The following is a 13,008-nucleotide window of genomic DNA, read 5'->3' on the forward strand; positions in this document are numbered from 1 at the left end:
TGGTCGACTACGTGGGAGTCCAGCGACATAGCCATTACACTAACTGCTGGTTCCCACCAATATGTTAACTCTTAATGTGGTTACACATGATATCGAAAAGCCACAGATAACCTTGTCAGCATCAGTTAACCAAGATACAAATAGAGGTAGTTTTCACACTTCTTTTGAGAATCTGAGTTCTACAATAATTACTTTGACAACTTCAAATTCAGAAGCTATTCAATAGTCTTTGGAAACCCAAGAAGTGCTTGAAATAACTGCCAGTCATTTTGCTAATCCAAACTTTACAAATAATTCCATGGAAATTAAGTCAGCACAGGAAAATCCATTATTCCTGCTTCAGCACAATTAATCAAACTGTTGAAGAATTAAACACAGATAAAGAATACGTTATTGTAATTTTTGTGCCCACAGAAGATTCTAAACCTGTAGTTAATTTTTTTATACCTACTCAGAAAGAAACCACGAAAATGGAAGACACAGACACGGAAGAATCCTTATATAAGGACATAGACTAGGGGACAGAAGTTTTAAGAATTGTATATTCTTTTCTTTTCTTTTCTTTTCTTTTTTAGAGACGTTTTTGCTATAGGGTGCGTGCACTCGCCAGAGAGACAGAGAGACAGCAAGTGACAAATCACCACCCCCAAAAGGGATGGCCACACCACAATCCCTTCTCCTCCATTCTCCTCTTGGGATCTTGGGCACTCACACACACGTGCCTGGCGTGAGTTTCAAGCCACCAGGTCTGGGACTCGTACCGCGGTCGACTACATGGGAGTCCAGCGACATAGCCATTAAGAGTCGTATATTCTTAACTGTAGACAAGACATATATAAGGAATATCTTTGGCAGAAAGTCTCTAAGCTACATTCAAAGATAACTCATTTTAAAAAAAGAATTATTTTATTTAACTTTATTTTAATTTGATCAGAGAGGGACAGAGAGAGAGAGGAAGAGAGAGAGTATGTGTGTGTGTGTGTGTGTGTGTGTGTGTGTGTGTGTGTGAGAGAGAGAGAGAGAGAGAGAGAAAGCCGAAAATCACCAGATCCAGGACTCAAACCACAATCAGCCATATGGGAACCCAGTGCCGTTAACCATCGTGCTACCTGCTGGCCCCCAAAGATAACTCATGAGCTACAAGAGCAATAACGCTAGGGAGACTGAAGTCTTTGGAAGCTCTTATAAGGCAGCTAAAACAGGAAAACAAGCTATCTGAAGAAAATGTCGAGATTATAGAAACCCATTTCACAACATACAACGTCACTATGATATAAAGAGATTTTAATGCTAAGACTTTTATGTAAGCTCTTTTTAGCCAAACTAAAATACATGTTAAGTGAACTTTTTCCTGTATAAAGGTTTCTTCTTTTTCTTTTCTTTTCTTTCTTTTTTTTTTTTTTTAGAGATTTTTTGCTATAGGGTGCATGCACTCATTGGAGAGACAGAGACAGAAAGCGAGAAATCACCCCCCAGGGGGGATGGCCACGTCGCAGTCCCTTCTCCTTCATTCTCCTCTTGGGATCTTGGGCATGCACGCACACATGCGTGGCGTGACTTTAAGCCACTGGGTCCAGGACCCAAACCATGGTCAATGTGGGAGCCTAGCAACATAACCGTTTTGCTGTCTGCTGCTCAGTAAAGGTTTCATCTTAATGAAACCAGGAAAGTGCTCTCATATAAGCTGTATCCTGTTCTTGTAACGCCGTTTTTTAGAAAAACTACAATCAATAGTTGAAGTTAACTAGCATTTGGCATACTTAACTATTGGATTATCCTCAATATTTATTGAATTCTGTGTTATTTGGCTATAGTGACATATCTGAAATAGAAAGGAAAATACAACGTTTATAACTATTTCATTTGAATTAAAATAAAGAACCACCATTATCATAGTTCTTAGGAAAAGGTACTTTAAACTTGAAAGAATATGTATTTCAGTACCCTGCATGTAGCTAACCATCATAATACGTAGTCATTTAAGCTTCTTAACATCCTATATTTATAAGCTTATATTTATAAACCAAAAATTTAAATGAGGTTAATTTTAAATATATATGTATATTTTAGAAATCCTACTTTGTATCTGTTTCTTAATAGGTTTAACTTTTAAAGAATGTGCTTGCACCATTTTTAAATTTCAGAATAGTAGTATAATACTATATATTGCCACTTAAGTATTTTATTAAAATTTATAAGCAAGAAATTTTAGATAAATGATGATGTCTTTAGGGAAATAAGGTTTTCTCTTAGGAAACAGAACTGATGGTGACATAAATAAAAATATTGCTGGGACCAGCAGTAAGTGTAATGGCTATGTCACTGTACTCCCATGTAGTCTACAGCGGTTCAAGTCCCAGACCCGGTGGCTTAAACTCACGCCGGGCGCATGTGCATGTGTGCCCGAGATCCTGAGAGGAGAATGAAGGAGAAGGGATTGCAGTGTGGCCATCCCTCCTGGAGGGGGATTTGTCGCTTTCTGTCTCTCTGTCTCTCTCTGTATTTCTGGTGAGCACATGCGCCCTATAGGAAAAAACTTCTAAAAAATATATGTATATTTATTGCTTATACCCAAAAAAATTTAAGAAAAAGACATGTAAAAGCAAAGACATTATAGAAACACAAATATGAAAGATAGACGATGTTTCCTTAAAATAGACAGTCAATATAATTAAATATGTTGCTGCGTATTAAGAAAGAAAAGGAAAGGAAAGAAAAGAAATTGCCAAATTGTCTTCCAAAGTGGCTGTATTATTTGGCATTCTCTCAAATGATGAATGAAGGTTCCTGCTCCACGTTTTTGTCAGCATGTGGTGTTCTCAGTGTTCTAGATTTCAGCTATTCTCATAGGTGTGTAGAGCCATGGAGGTAGGCGAGAGCCCCCTCCCCCCATATAGTTAGGGTGTAGGCCCACACGATGGAATAACCGAGTTTACATCAGAAATCATTCTCTGAAACTGTTCACAGCTTGCTTGCACACAGGCCACAGCTTACAGCAGTGAGTAATTAGTTAGTCTGCAGCACCAAAGTTAGGGTTTTTGTGGCTCAGAGATGCCAGACAGAGAAAACAGATAGGACCAGCAGTTGGCTTAATGGCTATGTTGCTGGACTCCCACATAGTTGACTGCGGTTCGAGTCCTAAACCCAGTGGTTTAAACTCACACTGGGCACGTGTGCGTACATGCCCAAGATCCAGAGAGGAGAACGGAGGAGAAGGAATTACAGCGAGGTCATTCCCCTTGAGGGGTGATTTCTTGCTTTCTGTTTCTCTCTGTCTTTCTGGCAAACGCATGCGCCCTATAGCAAAAACCTCTCCAGAAAAGAAGAATACAGATCCTTAAGGTCAGTTAGCCCCAAAGAAAACTTGAACAACAAAGTACCTTGATTATCATCTTAAAAAGAGAACAAAGAATCCTGACTTCAAAGACAAATTTTAGGTATTTTTTAAGCCTACTTCTTTTTCAGAAAGCCAGTCCTTGCTGGGACTGCTAGATAAAAACCCCTGACAAGAGCCCCAAGTTGACAACCCACTCTGGTACTCCTCCCCATCTGTTTGGGAGTTTTCCTTTTCCTGCTTTAATAAACTCTGCTTTGGGACCAGCAGATGGCATAATAGTTATGTTGCTGGACTCCCACGTACTCGACCACAATTCGAGTCCCAAACCCAGCGGCTTAAAACTCACGCCAGGTGCGTGTACATGCATGCCCAAAATCCAGAGAGGAGAATGGAGGAGAAGGGTTTGCAACTCTGCCATCCACCCTGGGGGTGGTGATTTCTCACTTTCTGTCTCTCTCTCTCTCTCTCTATGGCAAGTGCACGCACCGTAAATAAAAAATCTCTCTAAAAAAATGTTAAGTAATAAAAACAAAAACCAAAAAACCCCTGCTTTACTGCTCCTTCCTTTGTCTGCATCTCTGATTCTGTGTGAGCATGGGACAAGAACCTGTCATCTCATGCTCCTGAATTCAGCACTGGGACCAGGCCTATGCACCTCAGTATCCTGCATCAGCCTCTCGTTGTTTTAATCTGTAGTCCCCTAAAAACATATGATGCGGAGGATTCTTTTTATATATTTATTTGCCACTTGTATATCTTCATAGGTAAAGTGTCTGTTCATGTTCTTTGCCCATTTTTAATTGGGTTGTTCATTTTATTATTAATTTTTTGTGTCAACCTGACTGGAAAACATCATATCTGGGTGTATCTACGAGGGTATTTCCAGAACAGACCAGTATTTGTTTTTTGTTTGTTTTGTTTTGTTTTTGAGAGGTTTTTGGTATAGGGCGTGTGCACTCGCCAGAAAGACAGAGAGAGACAGAGACACAGAAAGTGAGAAATCACCCCCCAGGGGAGATGGCCATGCCGCAATCCCTTCTCCTCCATTCTCCTCTTGGGATCTGGGGCACGCACGCACACGGGCCCAGCATGAGTTTAAGCCACCGGGCCTGGGACTCAAACCATGGTCGGTTACCTGGGAGTTCAGGGACATAGCCATTACGCTAACTGCTGGTCCCAAGAGTATTTGAATCAGTAGACTAAGTAAAGAAATCGCCTTCTCCAATGTAGGTGAGCATCATCTAATCTGTTAAGGGCCTGAATGAAACAAACGAGGAGAGAAAGTATAAATTGCTCTCTGCCTAAGCTAGGGCATTCATCGTCCCCTGCCCTGAGACACTGGCCCTCCTGGATCTTTGAACTCACACCGAGACCTCACAGTATTGGCACTCCTACTTCACAGGATTTCAGGTTTGGACTGAAACTGCAAGCCCAATTGGAACCACACTGCTGACTTTCCTAGACGGGCCTTTAGCTTACAAACAACAGACTGTGGGACTGAATAATCAATTCCTCACAACACATCTTTTCTATTTTTCTTTTTAAATAATTACTTTATTTTAACTTTATTTATTTATTTGAATTTGACTAGAGAGGAACAGAGCGAGAACAAGAGCTAGAGAGAGAGAGAAAGTGAGAAAGCAAGCTGTCAGGTCCGGGACTACAAGAGCTAGAGAGAGAAAGAAAGTGAGAAGGCAAGCTGTCAGGTCCGGGACTCAAACCAGGGTGGGCCATGTGGGAGTCCAGTGCCCTTAACCACCACACCACCTGCCAACTCCAACATCTTTTCTACTTTTCTATATATATCCTACTGGTTCTGTTTCTCCGGAGAACCCTAATGTACTATTGTGGAGATTTAAGAGTTCTTTTTTATATTTTGGATACCAATTCTTTATCAGATACATGTTTTGCAACTATTTTCTCCCAGATTATAGCTTGTTTTTTCATTCTTTTGACAGTATCGTTCACAGAGCAAGGTGTTTTTTTGTTTTGTTTTGTTTTGTTTTGTTTTGTTTTGTTTTGTTTTTGTTTTTAATTTGCTACAGGGTAGAGGGAGCCCTCGACACCATGCCGGTGCCACTGCCTCGGACTCCGTCTTCCAGGGCCAGCATGAGCGCCCTGCAGAGACTGGGGGAGCAGCTCAAGTTGGATGCATGCACGCATGGGGGCGTGGAGAGGATCAAGCTCTCCCAGGAAGCCTCAGAGCTTCAGCAGCACTGCAGGAAGGATGCCTGCAAGGATGCGCTGCTGGTCGGCGGGTGTTCCAGCTGCAAGCAACCCCTTCCGGAGCCCAGATTCTATGCTTTACTCTGAAGACTTGAGAGAAGTTTACAGAGGAATGCCTTCAAGCACAAACAAATGAACAACTGCCTCCACATCTCAAGAAAACACTTTTCTCTAGCCAAATGGCTTTTAGGTATTTCAGACCTTTCCTGTGGCCTGGCCCTCTAGCCAAGATTTTATAGAAATTGAAGAGTTTTTACTCAAATAAGGAAACTAAGTGAAAGAGCAGCGTTTTTAAACATAATGGCCTGGTTCTTCTGGCAAAGTGCTTTGTATTTAGGAGAGAAAACTTACTACCAAATATACCGAGATGGGGACCAGCAGTTGGCATAATGGCTATGTTGCTGGACTCCCATGTAGTTGACCGTGGTTTGAGTCCCGAACTCAGTGGCTTAAACTCCCGGCGGGCATGTGTGCGTGTGTGCCCAAGATCCCGAGAGGAGAAGGGATTGCAGCGTGGCCATCCTCCCGGGGGGTGATTTCTTGCTTTCTGTCTCTCTGTCTTTCTGGCAAGCACACGCGCCCTACAGCAAAAACCTCTCCAAAAAACAAACAAATATACCAAGATGTACCTCTTTCATAAGTGACTTGCTGGTGTTTCTATATCTGGAATATCATGTATGTTTTTTATTTACTGGATGCTTACATTTTGGGAAGGAAGACATTTTTGTTTAGTGAAACAAATAAAATATTTATAATTTTTTGTTCCAGACACAAATTTTTATAACATAAAATTTTTTCTTTTTAAATGACTTTACACTTTCTAAGTGAAGACAGGAAAATAAAAACTGGGGGGAAGAACAGGCTTTACCAATCAAAAATTTTTTTTTATTGTTTTATTTTTAACACTAAAGATGAGCGCTATTTCTTAGCAAATTTGTTTAGAAAGATTAATGTTATGTTTTGGGTTGCCCCATCCTGTATATTAAATGGATTTGAATGTTGTCATATTAAGTTCCTCTACTTTGTAGTTGTTGTACTGTAAAAAGAAATACTACATTATTTCATGTCTTTAGAGATGTTTCAAATATAACCTACCAAACATTACAAATGGTTTAAAACAAAATAATGTGAAAATATTAGGACTTAAAATAATTCTTCATGTCACAGGTATTTTACTTTGATGATGTGCCTTTGACTTAATTTGAGACTTCTTTTTGGGGAGGTTTTTGCTATAGGGCGCGTGCACTCACCAGAAAGACAGAGAGACACAGAGAGACAGAAAGCGAGAAATCACCCCACAGGGGGGACGGCCATGCCACAATCCCTTCTCCTCCATTCTCCTCTCGGGATCTTGGGCTCGCATGCACATGCTCCTGGCCTTAATTTCAAGCCACTGGGTCCGGATTCAAACTGCAGTCAACTACATGGGAGTCCAGCATTGTAATCATTACCCATCTACTGGTCCCCATACTGACTTGATTTCTGTAGCTTTATATTAAGCTATCTATGAAGTTGGGTATTGTCAATCTTCCAACTTGATCTTCTTCAGTATTGTGTTAACTATTCTAGATCTTTGCCTCTTCATGTAAACTTTAGAACCAATTTTTCCATATCCACAAAATAACTTGTTATGATTTGTATTGAGATTGTATTGAATTTATAGATCAAGTTGGGAAGAACTGACATCTTGACAATATCAATCTCCCTTTCCGGGGACCAGCAGTTAGCGTAATGGCTATGTTGTTGGACTCCCATATAGTCGACCACGGTTCGCATCCCGGACCTGGTGGCTTAAAACTCATGCCAGGTGCGTGTGCATGCGTGCCCAAGATCCCAAGAGGAGAATGGAGGAGAAGGGATTGCGGCGTGACCATCCCCCCCTAGGGGCTGATTTCTCACTTTCTGTCTCTCTGTCTCTCTCTGTCTGGCGAGCGCACGCGCCCTATAGCAAAAACCTCTCAAAAAAAAATCAATGAGAATCTCCCTTTCCATGAACATGTACTATCTCCTTTTATTTCTATTTTACTTCTTTGATTTCTTTCATTAGAGTTTGTAGTTTTCTTCATATAACTCTTGTACATATTTTCTTAGATTTATACCAAAGTATTTCATTTTGGCGTGTACTGTGTTTCAAATGCCACTTGTTCATTACTAGTATATTGGAAAGCAATTGACTTTTGTGTATTAACTTTGTATCTTGCAAACTTGCTGTAATCATTATCATTTTTTAATGTTACTTAGTTTTTATTTCATAATCATAAACTTAACTTTGCAATTCAGCTAGATTTGGAGGAGCTAGATTCCCACGTCTGACTGCAGTTCAAGTCCTGGACCCATTAGCGTGAAAATGATGCTGGACACATGTATGTGTGCCGAAAATCCCAAGAGGAGAATGGAGGAGAAGGGGTTGCAGCATGGCCATTGCCCCTGAAGAGAGTGATTTTTCACTTTCCCTCTCTCTGTATTTTTCTGTCTCTCTCTTTGCTAGTGAGCACTTGCTCCCTATGGCAAAAACCTTAAAAAAAAAATACTACAGATGAATAAAAACAGGAAACCACAAACCCCAGGGCCAGTGAAGCGACAGGATAGTGTTACCAGAGTCCACAATCGCTGTGCCTCAGAGGCTCCTGCTAAGGAAACTGAACTAACTGCCTTAACGGGAGACCAGGATCCCATGGCCACTGCCATCACCTCTGTAGCTCCTACGACCATTGTCAGAACCAGCTAGTTAGGAAGTCCGAGAAATGTAATAAAAAGACTTCCACCTTGAGACCAGCAGATGATCTGGTGGTTACATTGCTGGACTCCCATGTAGTCAACTGCGGCTTGAGTATCAGATCCGGCAGCTTAAAACTCAGTAACAGCACATGCATGCCAAGATCCTGATAGGAGAGTGGAGAAGGAATTGCAGCGTGGCCATCCCACTGGGGGGTGATTTCTCACTTTCTGTCTCTTTGTCTCTCTCTGTCTCTGGTAAACACACACACCCTATAGCAAACATCTCTATTAAAAAAAAATTACCATCTGACAGTAAGATGATGTTCTGAAAGAGCAAATGAGGAACTGAGAAGCCCCTAAATCTATATAGGACATCACGTTATGCTAGTTATTACAAATTTTAGAGGAAATTCTTATATGTGGGAATTTGGAAGCTATATTAGATAGAATTTTCCAAAAAACCAAAACCAATAGCATATATATAAATATACAGAGAGAGAAGGAGATTCAGTATGAGGCATTGGTTCATGTAATCGTGGAGCTGAGAATCTGCCATCTACAAGCTACAGGCCCGGGAAGTTGATGGTGTAGGTCCAGACCAATATCTGGTAAACTGGTGTCTGTAATAATTTTAAAAATATGGGACCAGCAGTTGGCGTAATGGCTATGTTGCTGGACTCCCATATAGTCAACTGTGGTTCAAGTCCTGGGCCCAGTGGCTTAAACTCACGCCGGGCATGTGTGCATGCGTGCCCAAGATCCTGAGAGGAGAATGGAGGAGAAAGGATTGCAGTGTGGCCATCCTCCCTGGGGTGGGGGGGGGGGGGTGATTTCCTGCTTTCTGTCTCTCTGTCTCTCTCTGTCTTTCTGGAGAGTGTGCACGTCCTATAGCAAAAATGTCTCTAAAAAAATTATTTTTTTAAATATACCATACACTATCGAGCCTGGAGTTCTAAGGTAGTGAGTTGGAAGAATCGAATGGCTAGCGTGCATGTATCAGCAAATTTCAGCTGTGTTACAAGGAAAGAGATGATCTCAGAGGGAAATGACCTTTTTCTATCAGAGAAAATGAAAGACAATCACGTGTCTAGAAACTTTGAACCTTGAAGTGTTGAAAACTTAATTGCTTCAAGACCAGAAATAGTGGAGAATAAAATCAAGAAAGCCTTTGATGAAAAAGACTCACTAATATCCAGCCTTCTGGCAAGGAATGTATTAAGGATATGTTCGCTCAAGTTTAGAAAGAGCAACATGGGAATGGGGAAGCAAAGAAACAAGGCAGTTTTAAGAAGTATTCATAGGAAAGAACTCCGGATATGGTTATTGTCAGCAAATGGAACTAATTCCAACTACGTAGCCCAGAGGTTAGAGGGGTTTGTTTGTTTGTTTTAAGCAATCTTATATCGGTATAACAGACTTACAACAAACAGCACATATTTAATGTTTACAATTTGTGGAATTTTTAAAAAGATTTATTTAGTTTTATTTATTATTATTGTTATTATTATTGTTTTTCATTTGCTATAGGACACACATGCTCACCAGAGAGAGAGAGAATGAGAAAATAAGCCACTAGGTCTGGGACTTGAACTGCAGTCCACCATACTACGTGCTGTCCCTACCATTTGTGTTTTAACACATGTATACATCCATAAAATCATCCCAAGGTAACAAACAGATCCATCAGTCCTGACATTTTTTTCCTCAAGTTTGTGAAGCATTGTATTCCAAAGCAAAAACAAAACTCAAGCTAGTACTAAAAATGTCCTTAACAGGTCATTTTAAATACAACCACCATCATGCTTCTGTAGAGGTTAATTTTATGTGTCAACTGGGCTGGGCTAAGGGATGCCCAGATAGCTGGTAACACATTTTTTTCTGGGGTTGGGAGGGTGTTTCTGGAAGATATTAGCATCTGAATTGGTGAGCTGAGTGAAGCAGGTGGCTGGCATCAGGGTGGCTGGCATCCGACAATTCACTGAGCGCTCAATAGAACCAAAAGTTGGGGGAAGGGCAAATCCATTCTTTCATGATCACGGATATCTATCTTCTCCAGCCTCGGGACTTCAGCACTTCTAGTTCTCAGGCCTTCAGACCAGTACTTAAGCTATCGGCTCTCTGGTTCTCTAGCCTTTGTATTTGGTCTACACCTACACCACCAGCTTCGTGGGCCTGCAGCTTGCAGACAGCAGATTGTGAGATTTCTCAGCCTCCACAATTGCATGAACAAATGCCTCATCAAAATATCTTTCTGAATTGCTCTATATGTGCTATTGCTTCCATTTCTCTGGAGAACCCTATCTAATACCACTTCCAAATTTTCACAAATGAGCAGGTGCTCTGGAACTTGTACAGCTTGTAGGGACAGAATTCTCTAAAGTCTACTTGAGACATGATCAGTGAAGATAGGGAATAAAGAATAAAGAAGCTCCCATAAACACCAAGGTTGGATCTGTGGTCCATACAGAAAATAGACAAGAATGTTTATTCAAATAACAGAACCAAGCTAGCAGGTGATGTGGAGGTTAGAGTGACTGGATCCCACATGGCCGACTGCATGGTTCAAGTCCTGGACCTGGAGGCTTGAAAATCATGTCAGCTATGTGTACATGCAAGCCCAATATCCCGAGAGGAGAGTGGAAGAGAAGGGACTGCACCATGGCTGTCACCCCTAGGGGGTGACTTCTAACCCCCCACACGCTCATTTCCTCCCCCTCCATGGTGAGTACATGCGCCCTATAGCAAACTAAAAATAAATACTTACATAAATAACAGAACCAGAGTCTAATCAGAGGACTTCTCTACTGCACAGCAGGAAACTTCTCCATGCCTGCCCTGCAAGACGTCAGATCACAATGAGTCATCGGCCAGCCGCAGTTGGTCTTCTGTTCTTTCCTTTTCTGAGTGTGTTTATGGTTGCAATTCTGTATCTGCTCCACCATATACTGGATGTGTTGGGGAGGAGACAGAAAGAAGCAACATCTGGAACTGAGAATTAAAGAGACAGAAAGAAGCAACATCTGGAACTGAGATTTGGTGCTGAACTCAATGCAAGGACTAGGTGAGAATTTGAGTGCTCTCCCTTGGGGGTCAGTGTGCTATGATTAAAAATAAAATGGATATTTTGTAAATACAAGTGTAGGCTCTGGGAGAGCACACGTCATGTGCCACCATCTCACATTTCACTTCATTGTCCTCCTGATCACACAAAGTCCGTTTCCTAGCTTATACCGTGGTTGGTGTCCCTGACCTGGTGGCTTGCTTTCTCACCACACCCTCCCCCACTCTGTCCCTCTCTAGTCAAATTAAAATAAATAAATAAATAAATAATTCTAAATATAATATAATAAATAAAATACATAATTCTAAATGGAGCCAAAAACCGAGTTGTGTCCCACTGTGTGTGAAGTGGTAAACACCACATCTAAGCCTGGTTCTATAAAGACCCTTCTCAATTATCCACGTTCTCTCTTTGCTCCTGTTTGTTGACACAGGATGACTTTGGTACCTTGACTTGAAAGTGGAAGTTTCTGTCAGTCTGGGCCCAACCTCCCACACAGCACCTGGCTTTAGGCTGTGACACAGAAAGAGCTTTTTGGCATGAGCCTCTGAGAATTGGAGATACTTGTTTCCTTCATTGATGTTACCTTTGCTATATACGCATACATGTGTGTGTGTGTATGTGTGTGTGTATCTGGAGGATCTACACTTAAATATCAGACAAAATAAACTAAAAGGCAAAAAGCATTATTGCAGATAAAGAAGATGACTTCCTAATGTTAATATATTCAATTTCCTATTTGAATGGTTTTTAAAGTTTATACACAGCTAATGATATAACTTAAATATATATAAAGCCAGAAATAAACAGACTACAAGGCTAAGGAGACAAACATATGTTCCAAGTGGGTGATTTAGGCTCTGACATGTAGAAAGGTATTATATATTTCCAAAGTAAAAAGGAGGTAGATCAGGAACAAAATTATATTGGACTAAGCAAAAAATACCAGATGGTTAAGAGCTGGCAGGTGGAGTAGTGGTTAAGGTTCTGGACTCCTACATGACTGACTGCAGTTCAAATTCTGGGCCTGGTGGCTTGCTTTCTCTGTCTCTCTTTAGTGAGCACATGTGCCCTATAGCAAATTTAAAAATAATAATAATAAAATTAAACAATTTTTTTTGGAGAGGTTTTTGCTATAGGGCACGTGCACTTGCCAGACAGACAGAGAGAGAGAGAGACAGAAAGCGAGAAATCACCCCCCAGGGGGGATGGCCATGCCACAATCCTTTCTCCTCCATTCTCCTCTCGGGATCTTGGGCATGCACACACATGCGCCCGGCATAAATTTAAGTCACCGGGTCCAGGACTCGAACTGTGGTCGACTACGTGGGAGTCCAGCGACATAGCCATTACACTAACTGCTGGTCCCTAAAATTAAATAATTTTTAAAAGAGATTTTTGCTATGGGAAGCATGTGCTCACCAGAGAAACAGAGAGACCGGAAGCAAAATATCACTCCCCAAGGGGGATGGCCACACTATAATCCCTTCTATTCTATTCTCTTGGAATTTTGGGCATGCAGACATATGGATGCCTGGCATGAGTTTCAGACCACCAGATCTGGGACTCAGACCACGGTCAGCCATGTGGGAGGCCAGTGCCTTAACCACTACCACTTGCTGGCCCCCAATAAACCCATTTTCAAAAAAAAAAAAAAAAAAAAAAA

The 13,008-nt window shown here is 41.2% G+C and overlaps 1 pseudogene; it reads left to right on the plus strand.

The window, feature by feature from the left end:
* The first annotated feature begins 61 nt into the window (after window positions 1–61).
* On the plus strand, window positions 62–1,277 carry LOC102495081 (THAP domain-containing protein 5-like; annotated as a pseudogene).
* Window positions 1,278–13,008: the final 11,731 nt, after the last annotated feature.

Source organism: Tupaia chinensis, unplaced genomic scaffold, assembly GCF_000334495.1.
Source record: "Tupaia chinensis unplaced genomic scaffold, TupChi_1.0 Scaffold150006_1, whole genome shotgun sequence".
Classification (NCBI taxonomy): Eukaryota; Metazoa; Chordata; class Mammalia; order Scandentia; family Tupaiidae; genus Tupaia; species Tupaia belangeri.